The sequence below is a fragment of the Leucopleurus acutus genome, assembly GCF_964270905.1.
Source record: "Leucopleurus acutus genome assembly, chromosome: 6".
In the NCBI taxonomy this organism is placed as follows: Eukaryota; Metazoa; Chordata; class Mammalia; order Artiodactyla; family Delphinidae; genus Leucopleurus; species Leucopleurus acutus.
In genome coordinates, this window is record NC_139149.1 from 22,420,388 (window position 1) to 22,439,698 (window position 19,311).

Genomic DNA, 19,311 nt, shown 5'->3' on the forward strand with positions numbered 1-19,311 from the left:
CAACACCGCAGGATTGCTTCAGGCCCTAGTGTGGTTCCGGCATGGCACGCTGAGCCTTTGGTTACTTCCTCTTCCTGGTGGGAAATGAGAGTTAAATTTGCCCGTCCAGACACCTCCAGCTAGTCTCTCATTGGTTCTCCCTATTCCTGTTCATTTTCCGCAGAAATTGCAAACTGGGCCAAACAGCAGGTTAAAGGCACTGACTCTCCAAGTGGGGAGAGTGTTAGTAAAGCGTCTGGAATGTTGCACCCGAGTACCAGGGGACGAAAACTGAGACACATTTGAACACGTTTCCCGATCACACGGTGGATCGTACTCTGGGTTCCACATGCATGTTTTAGCTGAAGGAAGAATCCCTTAAACCTGGAGAGTTGAGACCCATGGAATGGGTACCATGCAATATGACTTCAAAGGGTCTTCATTTGCTCACCGAACCTCACCAATCCTATCACTGCTGCGTTTATGCCACTGTACACACGCTTGATTCTCTTTCGGAGACATATAAATCCATAGGTTTTAAGATTCTTACTAGTCAGGTATATTATTAGGCGTTTAATATGGGGTGTTGAGTCCACTTCGTTGAGCAAGGAGTAGCTCTTGTCTATTACATATTTGGCTTATGGAGCGGTATCTGTGCTAATTTCAATCTCTGGTTTTATGCAGCACCCCAACTCACCTTTCCCCTTAAGCAAGCATAAGTTGGTTTTCTACATTTGAGACCCTGTTCTGTTTAGAAATTCAGTTCCTGTGTACCCAAGTTTAAATTCCGTGTATTAGTGACATCTTATGATGTTTCTTTTTCTGTGTGACTTATTTCACTTAGAATCATCGTACCTGAATCCACTCATTATGCTGCTACGGGACTGATGACATAGATTTCATTGCTGAGTGATACTGCATTGTACGTAAGTACCACAACTTTATCCATTTTTCGCTTTCTTTGATATTGAACTTGTACCGTCAACGAGGTTCTTGTAAACACAGCCGTCCCAAACTTTGGGGTGGCTGTGTCTTTTTAATTATAATTTCCCTAAGCTACAGGACCATAAGTGGAAGTGCCCTAGGCTCTGTTGCTTTGTTTTTTAGATGTTTCAGGAAACATCATACACTTCTCCAGAGTGGCTGTTGGCAATTTGCATCCCGCCCATCAGCATAACAAGGCTCCCAGTTCTCCATGGCCTGTCCTGCCTTTCTGGATTTTACACTTTTTTCAGATGGCCCTTTTGACCGGGGGGCGGTGAGACTTCATTGTAGTGCAGATTTCCTTTGCAAGCTTGCTTGGTTGGCCAAAAAGGGCGTATGCGTTTTTTCCTGAATATATTCAGGAAAAAACGCATACGCCCTTTTTGGCCAAGTGCATCATTGTGGACGTTCTGCCTCTTTTCCTATGCTTTACATGCAATTCCAGTCTACCTCCTGAAATCGGTTTCCTGCAATTCTGCCCCGCTGTCAAGTCCTCTTGGCAGCCTTACTTCAATATATTTTTGGACGATAGCTGTCATTTATAACTCTGCAGGGTTGTGAATGACAGTGCCCCTGAGCTCCTTTCTTCAACTGGCTTTCTTGTGAGCTGGCCGCAACACCGCAGGATTGCTTCAGGCCCTAGTGTGGTTCCGGCATGGCACGCTGAGCCTTTGGTTAATTCCTCTTCCTGGTGGGAAATGAGAGTTAAATTTGCCCGTCCAGACACCTCCAGCTAGTCTCTCATTGGTTCTCCCTATTCCTGTTCATTTTCCGCAGAAATTGCAAACTGGGCCAAACAGCAGGTTAAAGGCACTGACTCTCCAAGTGGGGAGAGTGTTAGTAAAGCGTCTGGAATGTTGCACCCGAGTACCAGGGGACGAAAACTGAGACACATTTGAACACGTTTCCCGATCACACGGTGGATCGTACTCTGGGTTCCACATGCATGTTTTAGCTGAAGGAAGAATCCCTTAAACCTGGAGAGTTGAGACCCATGGAATGGGTACCATGCAATATGACTTCAAAGGGTCTGCCTTTGCTCACCAAACCTCACCAATCCTATCACTGCTGCGTTTATGCCACTGTACACACGCTTGATTCTCTTTCGGAGACATATAAATCCATAGGTTTTAAGATTCTTACTAGTCAGGTATATTCTTAGGCGTTTAATATGGGGTGTTGAGTCCACTTCGTTGAGCAAGGAGTAGCTCTTGTCTGTGACATATTTGGCTTATGGAGCGGTATCTGTGCTAATTTCAATCTCTGGTTTTATGCAGCACCCCAACTCACCTTTCCCCTTAAGCAAGCATAAGTTGGTTTTCTACATTTGAGACCCTGTTCTGTTTTGAAATTCAGTTCCTGTGTAGCCAAGTTTAAATTCCGTGTATTAGTGACATCTTATGATGTTTCTTTTTCTGTGTGACTTATTTCACTTAGAATCATCGTACCTGAATACACTCATTATGCTGCTACGGGACTGATGACATAGATTTCATTGCTGAGTGATACTGCATTGTACGTAAGTACCACAACTTTATCCATTTTTCGCTTTCTGTGATATTGAACTTGTACCGTCAACGAGGTTCTTGTAAACACAGCCGTCCCAAACTTTGGGGTGGCTGTGTCTTTTTGATTATAATTTCTCTAAGCTACAGGACCATAAGTGGAAGTGCCCTAGGCTCTGTTGCTTTGTTTTCTAGATGTTTCAGGAAACATCATACACTTCTCCAGAGTGGCTGTTGGCAATTTGCATCCCGCCCATCAGCATAACAAGGCTCCCAGTTCTCCATGGCCTGTCCTGCCTTTCTGGATTTTACACTTTTTTCAGAAGGCCCTTTTGACCAGGGGGCAGTGAGACTTCATTGTAGTGCAGATTTCCTTTGCAAGCTTGCTTGGTTGGCCAAAAAGGGCGTATGCGTTTTTTCCTGAATATATTCAGGAAAAAACGCATACGCCCTTTTTGGCCAAGTGCATCATTGTGGACGTTCTGCCTCTTTTCCTATGCTTTACATGCAATTCCAGTCTACCTCCTGAAATCGGTTTCCTGCAATTCTGCCCCGCTGTCAAGTCCTCTTGGCAGCCTTACTTCAATATATTTTTGGACGATAGCAGTCATTTATAACTCTGCAGGGTTGTGAATGACAGTGCCCCTGAGCTCCTTTCTTCAACTGGCTTTCTTGTGAGCTGGCCGCAACACCGCAGGATTGCTTCAGGCCCTAGTGTGGTTCCGGCATGGCACGCTGAGCCTTTGGTTAATTCCTCTTCCTGGTGGGAAATGAGAGTTAAATTTGCCCGTCCAGACACCTCCAGCTAGTCTCTCATTGGTTCTCCCTATTCCTGTTCATTTTCCGCAGAAATTGCAAACTGGGCCAAACAGCAGGTTAAAGGCACTGACTCTCCAAGTGGGGAGAGTGTTAGTAAAGCGTCTGGAATGTTGCACCCGAGTACCAGGGGACGAAAACTGAGACACATTTGAACACGTTTCCCGATCACACGGTGGATCGTACTCTGGGTTCCACATGCATGTTTTAGCTGAAGGAAGAATCCCTTAAACCTGGAGAGTTGAGACCAATGGAATGGGTACCATGCAATATGACTTCAAAGGGTCTGCATTTGCTCACCGAACCTCACCAATCCTATCACTGCTGCGTTTATGCCACTGTACACACGCTTGATTCTCTTTCGGAGACATATAAATCCATAGGTTTTAAGATTCTTACTAGTCAGGTATATTCTTAGGCGTTTAATATGGGGTGTTGAGTCCACTTCGTTGAGCAAGGAGTAGCTCTTGTCTATGACATATTTGGCTTATGGAGCGGTATCTGTGCTAATTTCAATCTCTGGTTTTATGCAGCACCCCAACTCACCTTTCCCCTTAAGCAAGCATAAGTTGGTTTTCTACATTTGAGACCCTGTTCTGTTTTGAAATTCAGTTCCTGTGTAGCCAAGTTTAAATTCCGTGTATTAGTGACATCTTATGATGTTTCTTTTTCTGTGTGACTTATTTCACTTAGAATCATCGTACCTGAATCCACTCATTATGCTGCTACGGGACTGATGACATAGATTTCATTGCTGAGTGATACTGCATTGTACGTAAGTACCACAACTTTATCCATTTTTCGCTTTCTGTGATATTGAACTTGTACCGTCAACGAGGTTCTTGTAAACACAGCCGTCCCAAACTTTGGGGTGGCTGTGTCTTTTTGATTATAATTTCCCTAAGCTACAGGACCATAAGTGGAAGTGCCCTAGGCTCTGTTGCTTTGTTTTCTAGATGTTTCAGGAAACATCATACACTTCTCCAGAGTGGCTGTTGGCAATTTGCATCCCGCCCATCAGCATAACAAGGCTCCCAGTTCTCCATGGCCTGTCCTGCCTTTCTGGATTTTACACTTTTTTCAGATGGCCCTTTTGACCGGGGGGCGGTGAGACTTCATTGTAGTGCAGATTTCCTTTGCAAGCTTGCTTGGTTGGCCAAAAAGGGCGTATGCGTTTTTTCCTGAATATATTCAGGAAAAAACGCATACGCCCTTTTTGGCCAAGTGCATCATTGTGGACGTTCTGCCTCTTTTCCTATGCTTTACATGCAATTCCAGTCTACCTCCTGAAATCGGTTTCCTGCAATTCTGCCCCGCTGTCAAGTCCTCTTGGCAGCCTTACTTCAATATATTTTTGGACGATAGCTGTCATTTATAACTCTGCAGGGTTGTGAATGACAGTGCCCCTGAGCTCCTTTCTTCAACTCGCTTTCTTGTGAGCTGGCCGCAACACCGCAGGATTGCTTCAGGCCCTAGTGTGGTTCCGGCATGGCACGCCGAGCCTTTGGTTACTTCCTCTTCCTGGTGGGAAATGAGAGTTAAATTTGCCCGTCCAGACACCTCCAGCTAGTCTCTCATTGGTTCTCCCTATTCCTGTTCATTTTCCGCAGAAATTGCAAACTGGGCCAAACAGCAGGTTAAAGGCACTGACTCTCCAAGTGGGGAGAGTGTTAGTAAAGCGTCTGGAATGTTGCACCCGAGTACCAGGGGACGAAAACTGACACACATTTGAACACGTTTCCTGATCACACGGTGGATCGTACTCTGGGTTCCACATGCATGTTTTAGCTGAAGGAAGAATCCCTTAAACCTGGAGAGTTGAGACCCATGGAATGGGTACCATGCAATATGACTTCAAAGGGTCTGCATTTGCTCACCGAACCTCACCAATCCTATCACTGCTGCGTTTATGCCACTGTACACACGCTTGATTCTCTTTCGGAGACATATAAATCCATAGGTTTTAAGATTCTTACTAGTCAGGTATATTCTTAGGCGTTTAATATGGGGTGTTGAGTCCACTTCGTTGAGCAAGGAGTAGCTCTTGTCTATTACATATTTGGCTTATGGAGCGGTATCTGTGCTAATTTCAATCTCTGGTTTTATGCAGCACCCCAACTCACCTTTCCCCTTAAGCAAGCATAAGTTGGTTTTCTACATTTGAGACCCTGTTCTGTTTTGAAATTCAGTTCCTGTGTAGCCAAGTTTAAATTCCGTGTATTAGTGACATCTTATGATGTTTCTTTTTCTGTGTGACTTATTTCACTTAGAATCATCGTACCTGAATCCACTCATTATGCTGCTACGGGACTGATGACATAGATTTCATTGCTGAGTGATACTGCATTGTACATAAGTACCACAACTTTATCCATTTTTCGCTTTCTTTGATATTGAACTTGTACCGTCAACGAGGTTCTTGTAAACACAGCCGTCCCAAACTTTGGTGTGGCTGTGTATTTTTGATTATAATTTCCCTAAGCTACAGGACCATAAGTGGAAGTGCCCTAGGCTCTGTTGCTTTGTTTTTTAGATGTTTCAGGAAACATCATACACTTCTCCAGAGTGGCTGTTGGCAATTTGCATCCCGCCCATCAGCATAACAAGGCTCCCAGTTCTCCATGGCCTGTCCTGCCTTTCTGGATTTTACACTTTTTTCAGAAGGCCCTTTTGACCGGGGGGCAGTGAGACTTCATTGTAGTGCAGATTTCCTTTGCAAGCTTGCTTGGTTGGCCAAAAAGGGCGTATGCGTTTTTTCCTGAATATATTCAGGAAAAAACGCATACGCCCTTTTTGGCCAAGTGTATCATTGTGGACGTTCTGCCTCTTTTCCTATGCTTTACATGCAATTCCAGTCTACCTCCTGAAATCGGTTTCCTGCAATTCTGCCCCGCTGTCAAGTCCTCTTGGCAGCCTTACTTCAATATATTTTTGGACGATAGCTGTCATTTATAACTCTGCAGGGTTGTGAATGACAGTGCCCCTGAGCTCCTTTCTTCAACTGGCTGTCTTGTGAGCTGGCCGCAACACCGCAGGATTGCTTCAGGCCCTAGTGTGGTTCCGGCATGGCACGCTGAGCCTTTGGTTAATTCCTCTTCCTGGTGGGAAATGAGAGTTAAATTTGCCCGTCCAGACACCTCCAGCTAGTCTCTCATTGGTTCTCCCTATTCCTGTTCATTTTCCGCAGAAATTGCAAACTGGGCCAAACAGCAGGTTAAAGGCACTGACTCTCCAAGTGGGGAGAGTGTTAGTAAAGCGTCTGGAATGTTGCACCCGAGTACCAGGGGACGAAAACTGAGACACATTTGAACACGTTTCCCGATCACACGGTGGATCGTACTCTGGGTTCCACATGCATGTTTTAGCTGAAGGAAGAATCCCTTAAACCTGGAGAGTTGAGACCCATGGAATGGGTACTATGCAATATGACTTCAAAGGGTCTGCATTTGCTCACCAAACCTCACCAATCCTATCACTGCTGCGTTTATGCCACTGTACACACGCTTGATTCTCTTTCGGAGACATATAAATCCATAGGTTTTAAGATTCTTACTAGTCAGGTATATTCTTAGGCGTTTAATATGGGGTGTTGAGTCCACTTCGTTGAGCAAGGAGTAGCTCTTGTCTATTACATATTTGGCTTATGGAGCGGTATCTGTGCTAATTTCAATCTCTGGTTTTATGCAGCACCCCAACTCACCTTTCCCCTTAAGCAAGCATACGTTGGTTTTTTACATTTGAGACCCTGTTCTGTTTAGAAATTCAGTTCCTGTGTACCCAAGTTTAAATTCCGTGTATTAGTGACATCTTATGATGTTTCTTTTTCTGTGTGACTTATTTCACTTAGAATCATCGTACCTGAATCCACTCATTATGCTGCTACGGGACTGATGACATAGATTTCATTGCTGAGTGATACTGCATTGTACGTAAGTACCACAACTTTATCCATTTTTCGCTTTCTTTGATATTGAACTTGTACTGTCAAAGAGGTTCTTGTAAACACAGCCGTCCCAAACTTTGGGGTGGCTGTGTCTTTTTGATTATAATTTCCCTAAGCTACAGGACCATAAGTGGAAGTGCCCTAGGCTCTGTTGCTTTGTTTTTTAGATGTTTCAGGAAACATCATACACTTCTCCAGAGTGGCTGTTGGCAATTTGCATCCCGCCCATCAGCATAACAAGGCTCCCAGTTCTCCATGGCCTGTCCTGCCTTTCTGGATTTTACACTTTTTTCAGATGGCCCTTTTGACCGGGGGGCGGGGAGACTTCATTGTAGTGCAGATTTCCTTTGCAAGCTTGCTTGGTTGGCCAAAAAGGGCGTATGCGTTTTTTCCTGAATATATTCAGGAAAAAACGCATACGCCCTTTTTGGCCAAGTGCATCATTGTGGACGTTCTGCCTCTTTTCCTATGCTTTACATGCAATTCCAGTCTACCTCCTGAAATCGGTTTCCTGCAATTCTGCCCCGCTGTCAAGTCCTCTTGGCAGCCTTACTTCAATATATTTTTGGACGATAGCTGTCATTTATAACTCTGCAGGGTTGTGAATGACAGTGCCCCTGAGCTCCTTTCTTCAACTCGCTTTCTTGTGAGCTGGCCGCAACACCGCAGGATTGCTTCAGGCCCTAGTGTGGTTCCGGCATGGCACGCCGAGCCTTTGGTTACTTCCTCTTCCTGGTGGGAAATGAGAGTTAAATTTGCCCGTCCAGACACCTCCAGCTAGTCTCTCATTGGTTCTCCCTATTCCTGTTCATTTTCCGCAGAAATTGCAAACTGGGCCAAACAGCAGGTTAAAGGCACTGACTCTCCAAGTGGGGAGAGTGTTAGTAAAGCGTCTGGAATGTTGCACCCGAGTACCAGGGGACGAAAACTGAGACACATTTGAACACGTTTCCTGATCACACGGTGGATCGTACTCTGGGTTCCACATGCATGTTTTAGCTGAAGGAAGAATCCCTTAAACCTGGAGAGTTGAGACCCATGGAATGGGTACCATGCAATATGACTTCAAAGGGTCTGCATTTGCTCACCGAACCTCACCAATCCTATCACTGCTGCGTTTATGCCACTGTACACACGCTTGATTCTCTTTCGGAGACATATAAATCCATAGGTTTTAAGATTCTTACTAGTCAGGTATATTCTTAGGCGTTTAATATGGGGTGTTGAGTCCACTTCGTTGAGCAAGGAGTAGCTCTTGTCTATTACATATTTGGCTTATGGAGCGGTATCTGTGCTAATTTCAATCTCTGGTTTTATGCAGCACCCCAACTCACCTTTCCCCTTAAGCAAGCATAAGTTGGTTTTCTACATTTGAGACCCTGTTCTGTTTTGAAATTCAGTTCCTGTGTAGCCAAGTTTAAATTCCGTGTATTAGTGACATCTTATGATGTTTCTTTTTCTGTGTGACTTATTTCACTTAGAATCATCGTACCTGAATCCACTCATTATGCTGCTATGGGACTGATGACATAGATTTCATTGCTGAGTGATACTGCATTGTACGTAAGTACCACAACTTTATCCATTTTTCGCTTTCTTTGATATTGAACTTGTACCGTCAACGAGGTTCTTGTAAACACAGCCGTCCCAAACTTTGCGGTGGCTGTGTCTTTTTGATTATAATTTCCCTAAGCTACAGGACCATAAGTGGAAGTGCCCTAGGCTCTGTTGCTTTGTTTTCTAGATGTTTCAGGAAACATCATACACTTCTCCAGAGTGGCTGTTGGCAATTTGCATCCCGCCCATCAGCATAACAAGGCTCCCAGTTCTCCATGGCCTGTCCTGCCTTTCTGGATTTTACACTTTTTTCAGATGGCCCTTTTGACCGGGGGGCAGTGAGACTTCATTGTAGTGCAGATTTCCTTTGCAAGCTTGCTTGGTTGGCCAAAAAGGGCGTATGCGTTTTTTCCTGAATATATTCAGGAAAAAACGCATACGCCCTTTTTGGCCAAGTGCATCATTGTGGACGTTCTGCCTCTTTCCCTATGCTTTACATGCAATTCCAGTCTACCTCCTGAAATCGGTTTCCTGCAATTCTGCCCCGCTGTCAAGTCCTCTTGGCAGCCTTACTTCAATATATTTTTGGACGATAGCTGTCATTTATAACTCTGCAGGGTTGTGAATGACAGTGCCCCTGAGCTCCTTTCTTCAACTGGCTTTCTTGTGAGCTGGCCGCAACACCGCAGGATTGCTTCAGGCCCTAGTGTGGTTCCGGCATGGCACGCTGAGCCTTTGGTTAATTCCTCTTCCTGGTGGGAAATGAGAGTTAAATTTGCCCGTCCAGACACCTCCAGCTAGTCTCTCATTGGTTCTCCCTATTCCTGTTCATTTTCCGCAGAAATTGCAAACTGGGCCAAACAGCAGGTTAAAGGCACTGACTCTCCAAGTGGGGAGAGTGTTAGTAAAGCGTCTGGAATGTTGCACCCGAGTACCAGGGGACGAAAACTGAGACACATTTGAACACGTTTCCCGATCACACGGTGGATCGTACTCTGGGTTCCACATGCATGTTTTAGCTGAAGGAAGAATCCCTTAAACCTGGAGAGTTGAGACCCATGGAATGGGTACCATGCAATATGACTTCAAAGGGTCTGCATTTGCTCACCAAATCTCACCAATCCTATCACTGCTGCGTTTATGCCACTGTACACACGCTTGATTCTCTTTCGGAGACATATAAATCCATAGGTTTTAAGATTCTTACTAGTCAGGTATATTCTTAGGCGTTTAATATGGGGTGTTGAGTTCACTTCGTTGAGCAAGGAGTAGCTCTTGTCTATGACATATTTGGCTTATGGAGCGGTATCTGTGCTAATTTCAATCTCTGGTTTTATGCAGCACCCCAACTCACCTTTCCCCTTAAGCAAGCATAAGTTGGTTTTCTACATTTGAGACCCTGTTCTGTTTAGAAATTCAGTTCCTGTGTAGCCAAGTTTAAATTCCGTGTATTAGTGACATCTTATGATGTTTCTTTTTCTGTGTGACTTATTTCACTTAGAATCATCGTACCTGAATCCACTCATTATGCTGCTACGGGACTGATGACATAGATTTCATTGCTGAGTGATACTGCATTGTACGTAAGTACCACAACTTTATCCATTTTTCGCTTTCTGTGATATTGAACTTGTACCGTCAACGAGGTTCTTGTAAACACAGCCGTCCCAAACTTTGGGGTGGCTGTGTCTTTTTGATTATAATTTCCCTAAGCTACAGGACCATAAGTGGAAGTGCCCTAGGCTCTGTTGCTTTGTTTTCTAGATGTTTCAGGAAACATCATACACTTCTCCAGAGTGGCTGTTGGCAATTTGCATCCCGCCCATCAGCATAACAAGGCTCCCAGTTCTCCATGGCCTGTCCTGCCTTTCTGGATTTTACACTTTTTTCAGAAGGCCCTTTTGACCGGGGGGCAGTGAGACTTCATTGTAGTGCAGATTTCCTTTGCAAGCTTGCTTGGTTGGCCAAAAAGGGCGTATGCGTTTTTTCCTGAATATATTCAGGAAAAAACGCATACGCCCTTTTTGGCCAAGTGTATCATTGTGGACGTTCTGCCTCTTTTCCTATGCTTTACATGCAATTCCAGTCTACCTCCTGAAATCGGTTTCCTGCAATTCTGCCCCGCTGTCAAGTCCTCTTGGCAGCCTTACTTCAATATATTTTTGGACGATAGCTGTCATTTATAACTCTGCAGGGTTGTGAATGACAGTGCCCCTGAGCTCCTTTCTTCAACTGGCTGTCTTGTGAGCTGGCCGCAACACCGCAGGATTGCTTCAGGCCCTAGTGTGGTTCCGGCATGGCACGCTGAGCCTTTGGTTAATTCCTCTTCCTGGTGGGAAATGAGAGTTAAATTTGCCCGTCCAGACACCTCCAGCTAGTCTCTCATTGGTTCTCCCTATTCCTGTTCATTTTCCGCAGAAATTGCAAACTGGGCCAAACAGCAGGTTAAAGGCACTGACTCTCCAAGTGGGGAGAGTGTTAGTAAAGCGTCTGGAATGTTGCACCCGAGTACCAGGGGACGAAAACTGAGACACATTTGAACACGTTTCCCGATCACACGGTGGATCGTACTCTGGGTTCCACATGCATGTTTTAGCTGAAGGAAGAATCCCTTAAACCTGGAGAGTTGAGACCCATGGAATGGGTACTATGCAATATGACTTCAAAGGGTCTGCATTTGCTCACCAAACCTCACCAATCCTATCACTGCTGCGTTTATGCCACTGTACACACGCTTGATTCTCTTTCGGAGACATATAAATCCATAGGTTTTAAGATTCTTACTAGTCAGGTATATTCTTAGGCGTTTAATATGGGGTGTTGAGTCCACTTCGTTGAGCAAGGAGTAGCTCTTGTCTATTACATATTTGGCTTATGGAGCGGTATCTGTGCTAATTTCAATCTCTGGTTTTATGCAGCACCCCAACTCACCTTTCCCCTTAAGCAAGCATACGTTGGTTTTTTACATTTGAGACCCTGTTCTGTTTAGAAATTCAGTTCCTGTGTACCCAAGTTTAAATTCCGTGTATTAGTGACATCTTATGATGTTTCTTTTTCTGTGTGACTTATTTCACTTAGAATCATCGTACCTGAATCCACTCATTATGCTGCTACGGGACTGATGACATAGATTTCATTGCTGAGTGATACTGCATTGTACGTAAGTACCACAACTTTATCCATTTTTCGCTTTCTTTGATATTGAACTTGTACTGTCAAAGAGGTTCTTGTAAACACAGCCGTCCCAAACTTTGGGGTGGCTGTGTCTTTTTGATTATAATTTCCCTAAGCTACAGGACCATAAGTGGAAGTGCCCTAGGCTCTGTTGCTTTGTTTTTTAGATGTTTCAGGAAACATCATACACTTCTCCAGAGTGGCTGTTGGCAATTTGCATCCCGCCCATCAGCATAACAAGGCTCCCAGTTCTCCATGGCCTGTCCTGCCTTTCTGGATTTTACACTTTTTTCAGATGGCCCTTTTGACCGGGGGGCGGGGAGACTTCATTGTAGTGCAGATTTCCTTTGCAAGCTTGCTTGGTTGGCCAAAAAGGGCGTATGCGTTTTTTCCTGAATATATTCAGGAAAAAACGCATACGCCCTTTTTGGCCAAGTGCATCATTGTGGACGTTCTGCCTCTTTTCCTATGCTTTACATGCAATTCCAGTCTACCTCCTGAAATCGGTTTCCTGCAATTCTGCCCCGCTGTCAAGTCCTCTTGGCAGCCTTACTTCAATATATTTTTGGACGATAGCTGTCATTTATAACTCTGCAGGGTTGTGAATGACAGTGCCCCTGAGCTCCTTTCTTCAACTCGCTTTCTTGTGAGCTGGCCGCAACACCGCAGGATTGCTTCAGGCCCTAGTGTGGTTCCGGCATGGCACGCCGAGCCTTTGGTTACTTCCTCTTCCTGGTGGGAAATGAGAGTTAAATTTGCCCGTCCAGACACCTCCAGCTAGTCTCTCATTGGTTCTCCCTATTCCTGTTCATTTTCCGCAGAAATTGCAAACTGGGCCAAACAGCAGGTTAAAGGCACTGACTCTCCAAGTGGGGAGAGTGTTAGTAAAGCGTCTGGAATGTTGCACCCGAGTACCAGGGGACGAAAACTGAGACACATTTGAACACGTTTCCTGATCACACGGTGGATCGTACTCTGGGTTCCACATGCATGTTTTAGCTGAAGGAAGAATCCCTTAAACCTGGAGAGTTGAGACCCATGGAATGGGTACCATGCAATATGACTTCAAAGGGTCTGCATTTGCTCACCGAACCTCACCAATCCTATCACTGCTGCGTTTATGCCACTGTACACACGCTTGATTCTCTTTCGGAGACATATAAATCCATAGGTTTTAAGATTCTTACTAGTCAGGTATATTCTTAGGCGTTTAATATGGGGTGTTGAGTCCACTTCGTTGAGCAAGGAGTAGCTCTTGTCTATTACATATTTGGCTTATGGAGCGGTATCTGTGCTAATTTCAATCTCTGGTTTTATGCAGCACCCCAACTCACCTTTCCCCTTAAGCAAGCATAAGTTGGTTTTCTACATTTGAGACCCTGTTCTGTTTTGAAATTCAGTTCCTGTGTAGCCAAGTTTAAATTCCGTGTATTAGTGACATCTTATGATGTTTCTTTTTCTGTGTGACTTATTTCACTTAGAATCATCGTACCTGAATCCACTCATTATGCTGCTATGGGACTGATGACATAGATTTCATTGCTGAGTGATACTGCATTGTACGTAAGTACCACAACTTTATCCATTTTTCGCTTTCTTTGATATTGAACTTGTACCGTCAACGAGGTTCTTGTAAACACAGCCGTCCCAAACTTTGCGGTGGCTGTGTCTTTTTGATTATAATTTCCCTAAGCTACAGGACCATAAGTGGAAGTGCCCTAGGCTCTGTTGCTTTGTTTTCTAGATGTTTCAGGAAACATCATACACTTCTCCAGAGTGGCTGTTGGCAATTTGCATCCCGCCCATCAGCATAACAAGGCTCCCAGTTCTCCATGGCCTGTCCTGCCTTTCTGGATTTTACACTTTTTTCAGATGGCCCTTTTGACCGGGGGGCAGTGAGACTTCATTGTAGTGCAGATTTCCTTTGCAAGCTTGCTTGGTTGGCCAAAAAGGGCGTATGCGTTTTTTCCTGAATATATTCAGGAAAAAACGCATACGCCCTTTTTGGCCAAGTGCATCATTGTGGACGTTCTGCCTCTTTCCCTATGCTTTACATGCAATTCCAGTCTACCTCCTGAAATCGGTTTCCTGCAATTCTGCCCCGCTGTCAAGTCCTCTTGGCAGCCTTACTTCAATATATTTTTGGACGATAGCTGTCATTTATAACTCTGCAGGGTTGTGAATGACAGTGCCCCTGAGCTCCTTTCTTCAACTGGCTTTCTTGTGAGCTGGCCGCAACACCGCAGGATTGCTTCAGGCCCTAGTGTGGTTCCGGCATGGCACGCTGAGCCTTTGGTTAATTCCTCTTCCTGGTGGGAAATGAGAGTTAAATTTGCCCGTCCAGACACCTCCAGCTAGTCTCTCATTGGTTCTCCCTATTCCTGTTCATTTTCCGCAGAAATTGCAAACTGGGCCAAACAGCAGGTTAAAGGCACTGACTCTCCAAGTGGGGAGAGTGTTAGTAAAGCGTCTGGAATGTTGCACCCGAGTACCAGGGGACGAAAACTGAGACACATTTGAACACGTTTCCCGATCACACGGTGGATCGTACTCTGGGTTCCACATGCATGTTTTAGCTGAAGGAAGAATCCCTTAAACCTGGAGAGTTGAGACCCATGGAATGGGTACCATGCAATATGACTTCAAAGGGTCTGCATTTGCTCACCAAATCTCACCAATCCTATCACTGCTGCGTTTATGCCACTGTACACACGCTTGATTCTCTTTCGGAGACATATAAATCCATAGGTTTTAAGATTCTTACTAGTCAGGTATATTCTTAGGCGTTTAATATGGGGTGTTGAGTTCACTTCGTTGAGCAAGGAGTAGCTCTTGTCTATGACATATTTGGCTTATGGAGCGGTATCTGTGCTAATTTCAATCTCTGGTTTTATGCAGCACCCCAACTCACCTTTCCCCTTAAGCAAGCATAAGTTGGTTTTCTACATTTGAGACCCTGTTCTGTTTAGAAATTCAGTTCCTGTGTAGCCAAGTTTAAATTCCGTGTATTAGTGACATCTTATGATGTTTCTTTTTCTGTGTGACTTATTTCACTTAGAATCATCGTACCTGAATCCACTCATTATGCTGCTACGGGACTGATGACATAGATTTCATTGCTGAGTGATACTGCATTGTACGTAAGTACCACAACTTTATCCATTTTTCGCTTTCTGTGATATTGAACTTGTACCGTCAACGAGGTTCTTGTAAACACAGCCGTCCCAAACTTTGGGGTGGCTGTGTCTTTTTGATTATAATTTCCCTAAGCTACAGGACCATAAGTGGAAGTGCCCTAGGCTCTGTTGCTTTGTTTTCTAGATGTTTCAGGAAACATCATACACTTCTCCAGAGTGGCTGTTGGCAATTTGCATCCCGCCCATCAGCATAACAAGGCTCCCAGTTCTCCATGGCCTGTCCTGCCTTTCTGGATTTTACACTTTTTTCAGAAGGCCCTTTTGACCGGGGGGGGGGGGGGGGGGGGCAGTGAGACTTCATTGTAGTGCAGATTTCCTTTGCAAGCTTGCTTGGTTGGCCAAAAAGGGCGTATGCGTTTTTTCCTGAATATATTCAGGAAAAAACGCATACGCCCTTTTTGGCCAAGTGCATCATTGTGGACGTTCTGCCTCTTTTCCTATGCTTTACATGCAATTCCAGTCTACCTCCTGAAATCGGTTTCCTGTAATTCTGCCCCGCTGTCAAGTCCTCTTGGCAGCCTTACTTCAATATATTTTTGGACGATAGCAGTCATTTATAACTCTGCAGGGTTGTGAATGACAGTGCCCCTGAGCTCCTTTCTTCAACTCGCTTTCTTGTGAGCTGGCCGCAACACCGCAGGATTGCTTCAGGCCCTAGTGTGGTTCCGGCATGGCACGCTGAGCCTTTGGTTAATTCCTCTTCCTGGTGGGAAATGAGAGTTAAATTTGCCCGTCCAGACACCTCCAGCTAGTCTCTCATTGGTTCTCCCTATTCCTGTTCATTTTCCGCAGAAATTGCAAACTGGGCCAAACAGCAGGTTAAAGGCACTGACTCTCCAAGTGGGGAGAGTGTTAGTAAAGCGTCTGGAATGTTGCACCCGAGTACCAGGGGACGAAAACTGACACACATTTGAACACGTTTCCCGATCACACGGTGGATCGTACTCTGGGTTCCACATGCATGTTTTAGCTGAAGGAAGAATCCCTTAAACCTGGAGAGTTGAGACCCATGGAATGGGTACCATGCAATATGACTTCAAAGGGTCTGCATTTGCTCACCGAACCTCACCAATCCTATCACTGCTGCGTTTATGCCACTGTACACACGCTCGATTCTCTTTCGGAGACATATAAATCCATAGGTTTTAAGATTCTTACTAGTCAGGTATATTCTTAGGCGTTTAATATGGGGTGTTGAGTCCACTTCGTTGAGCAAGGAGTAGCTCTTGTCTATGACATATTTGGCTTATGGAGCGGTATCTGTGCTAATTTCAATCTCTGGTTTTATGCAGCACCCCAACTCACCTTTCCCCTTAAGCAAGCATAAGTTGGTTTTCTACATTTGAGACCCTGTTCTGTTTTGAAATTCAGTTCCTGTGTAGCCAAGTTTAAATTCCGTGTATTAGTGACATCTTATGATGTTTCTTTTTCTGTGTGACTTATTTCACTTAGAATCATCGTACCTGAATCCACTCATTATGCTGCTACGGGACTGATGACATAGATTTCATTGCTGAGTGATACTGCATTGTACGTAAGTACCACAACTTTATCCATTTTTCGCTTTCTGTGATATTGAACTTGTACCGTCAACGAGGTTCTTGTAAACACAGCCGTCCCAAACTTTGGGGTGGCTGTGTCTTTTTGATTATAATTTCCCTAAGCTACAGGACCATAAGTGGAAGTGCCCTAGGCTCTGTTGCTTTGTTTTCTAGATGTTTCAGGAAACATCATACACTTCTCCAGAGTGGCTGTTGGCAATTTGCATCCCGCCCATCAGCATAACAAGGCTCCCAGTTCTCCATGGCCTGTCCTGCCTTTCTGGATTTTACACTTTTTTCAGAAGGCCCTTTTGACCGGGGGGCAGTGAGACTTCATTGTAGTGCAGATTTCCTTTGCAAGCTTGCTTGGTTGGCCAAAAAGGGCGTATGCTTTTTTTCCTGAATATATTCAGGAAAAAACGCATACGCCCTTTTTGGCCAAGTGCATAATTGTGGACGTTCTGCCTCTTTCCCTATGCTTTACATGCAATTCCAGTCTACCTCCTGAAATCGGTTTCCTGCAATTCTGCCCCGCTGTCAAGTCCTCTTGGCAGCCTTACTTCAATATATTTTTGGACGATAGCAGTCATTTATAACTCTGCAGGGTTGTGAATGACAGTGCCCCTGAGCTCCTTTCTTCAACTGGCTTTCTTGTGAGCTGGCCGCAACACCGCAGGATTGCTTCAGGCCCTAGTGTGGTTCCGGCATGGCACGCTGAGCCTTTGGTTAATTCCTCTTCCTGGTGGGAAATGAGAGTTAAATTTGCCCGTCCAGACACCTCCAGCTAGTCTCTCATTGGTTCTCCCTATTCCTGTTCATTTTCCGCAGAAATTGCAAACTGGGCCAAACAGCAGGTTAAAGGCACTGACTCTCCAAGTGGGGAGAGTGTTAGTAAAGCGTCTGGAATGTTGCACCCGAGTACCAGGGGACAAAAACTGAGACACATTTGAACACGTTTCCCGATCACACGGTGGATCGTACTCTGGGTTCCACATGCATGTTTTAGCTGAAGGAAGAATCCCTTAAACCTGGAGAGTTGAGACCCATGGAATGGGTACCATGCAATATGACTTCAAAGGGTCTGCATTTGCTCACCGAACCTCACCAATCCTATCACTGCTGCGTTTATGCCACTGTACACACGCTCGATTCTCTTTCGGAGACATATAAATCCATAGGTTTTAAGATTCTTACTAGTCAGGTATATTCTTAGGCGTTTAATATGGGGTGTTGAGTCCACTTCGTTGAGCAAGGAGTAGCTCTTGTCTTTTACATATTTGGCTTATGGAGCGGTATCTGTGCTAATTTCAATCTCTGGTTTTATGCAGCACCCCAACTCACCTTTCCCCTTAAGCAAGCATAAGTTGGTTTTCTACATTTGAGACCCTGTTCTGTTTTGAAATTCAGTTCCTGTGTAGCCAAGTTTAAATTCCGTGTATTAGTGACATCTTATGATGTTTCTTTTTCTGTGTGACTTATTTCACTTAGAATCATTGTACCTGAATCCACTCATTATGCTGCTGCGGGACTGATGACATAGATTTCATTGCTGAGTGATACTGCATTGTACGTAAGTACCACAACTTTATCCATTTTTCGCTTTCTGTGATATTGAACTTGTACCGTCAACGAGGTTCTTGTAAACACAGCCGTCCCAAACTTTGGGGTGGCTGTGTCTTTTTGATTATAATTTCCCTAAGCTATAGGACCATAAGTGGAAGTGCCCTAGGCTCTGTTGCTTTGTTTTTTAGATGTTTCAGGAAACATCATACACTTCTCCAGAGTGGCTGTTGGCAATTTGCATCCCGCCCATCAGCATAACAAGGCTCCCAGTTCTCCATGGCCTGTCCTGCCTTTCTGGATTTTACACTTTTTTCTGATGGCCCTTTTGACTGGGGGGCAGTGAGACTTCATTGTAGTGCAGATTTCCTTTGCAAGCTTGCTTGGTTGGCCAAAAAGGGCGTATGCGTTTTTTCCTGAATATATTCAGGAAAAAACGCATACGCCCTTTTTGGCCAAGTGCATCATTGTGGACGTTCTGCCTCTTTTCCTATGCTTTACATGCAATTCCAGTCTACCTCCTGAAATCGGTTTCCTGCAATTCTGCCCCGCTGTCAAGTCCTCTTGGCAGCCTTACTTCAATATATTTTTGGACGATAGCAGTCATTTATAACTCTGCAGGGTTGTGAATGACAGTGCCCCTGAGCTCCTTTCTTCAACTCGCTTTCTTGTGAGCTGGCCGCAACACCGCAGGATTGCTTCAGGCCCTAGTGTGGTTCCGGCATGGCACGCTGAGCCTTTGGTTAATTCCTCTTCCTGGTGGGAAATGAGAGTTAAATTTGCCCGTCCAGACACCTCCAGCTAGTCTCTCATTGGTTCTCCCTATTCCTGTTCATTTTCCGCAGAAATTGCAAACTGGGCCAAACAGCAGGTTAAAGGCACTGACTCTCCAAGTGGGGAGAGTGTTAGTAAAGCGTCTGGAATGTTGCACCCGAGTACCAGGGGACGAAAACTGACACACATTTGAACACGTTTCCCGATCACACGGTGGATCGTACTCTGGGTTCCACATGCATGTTTTAGCTGAAGGAAGAATCCCTTAAACCTGGAGAGTT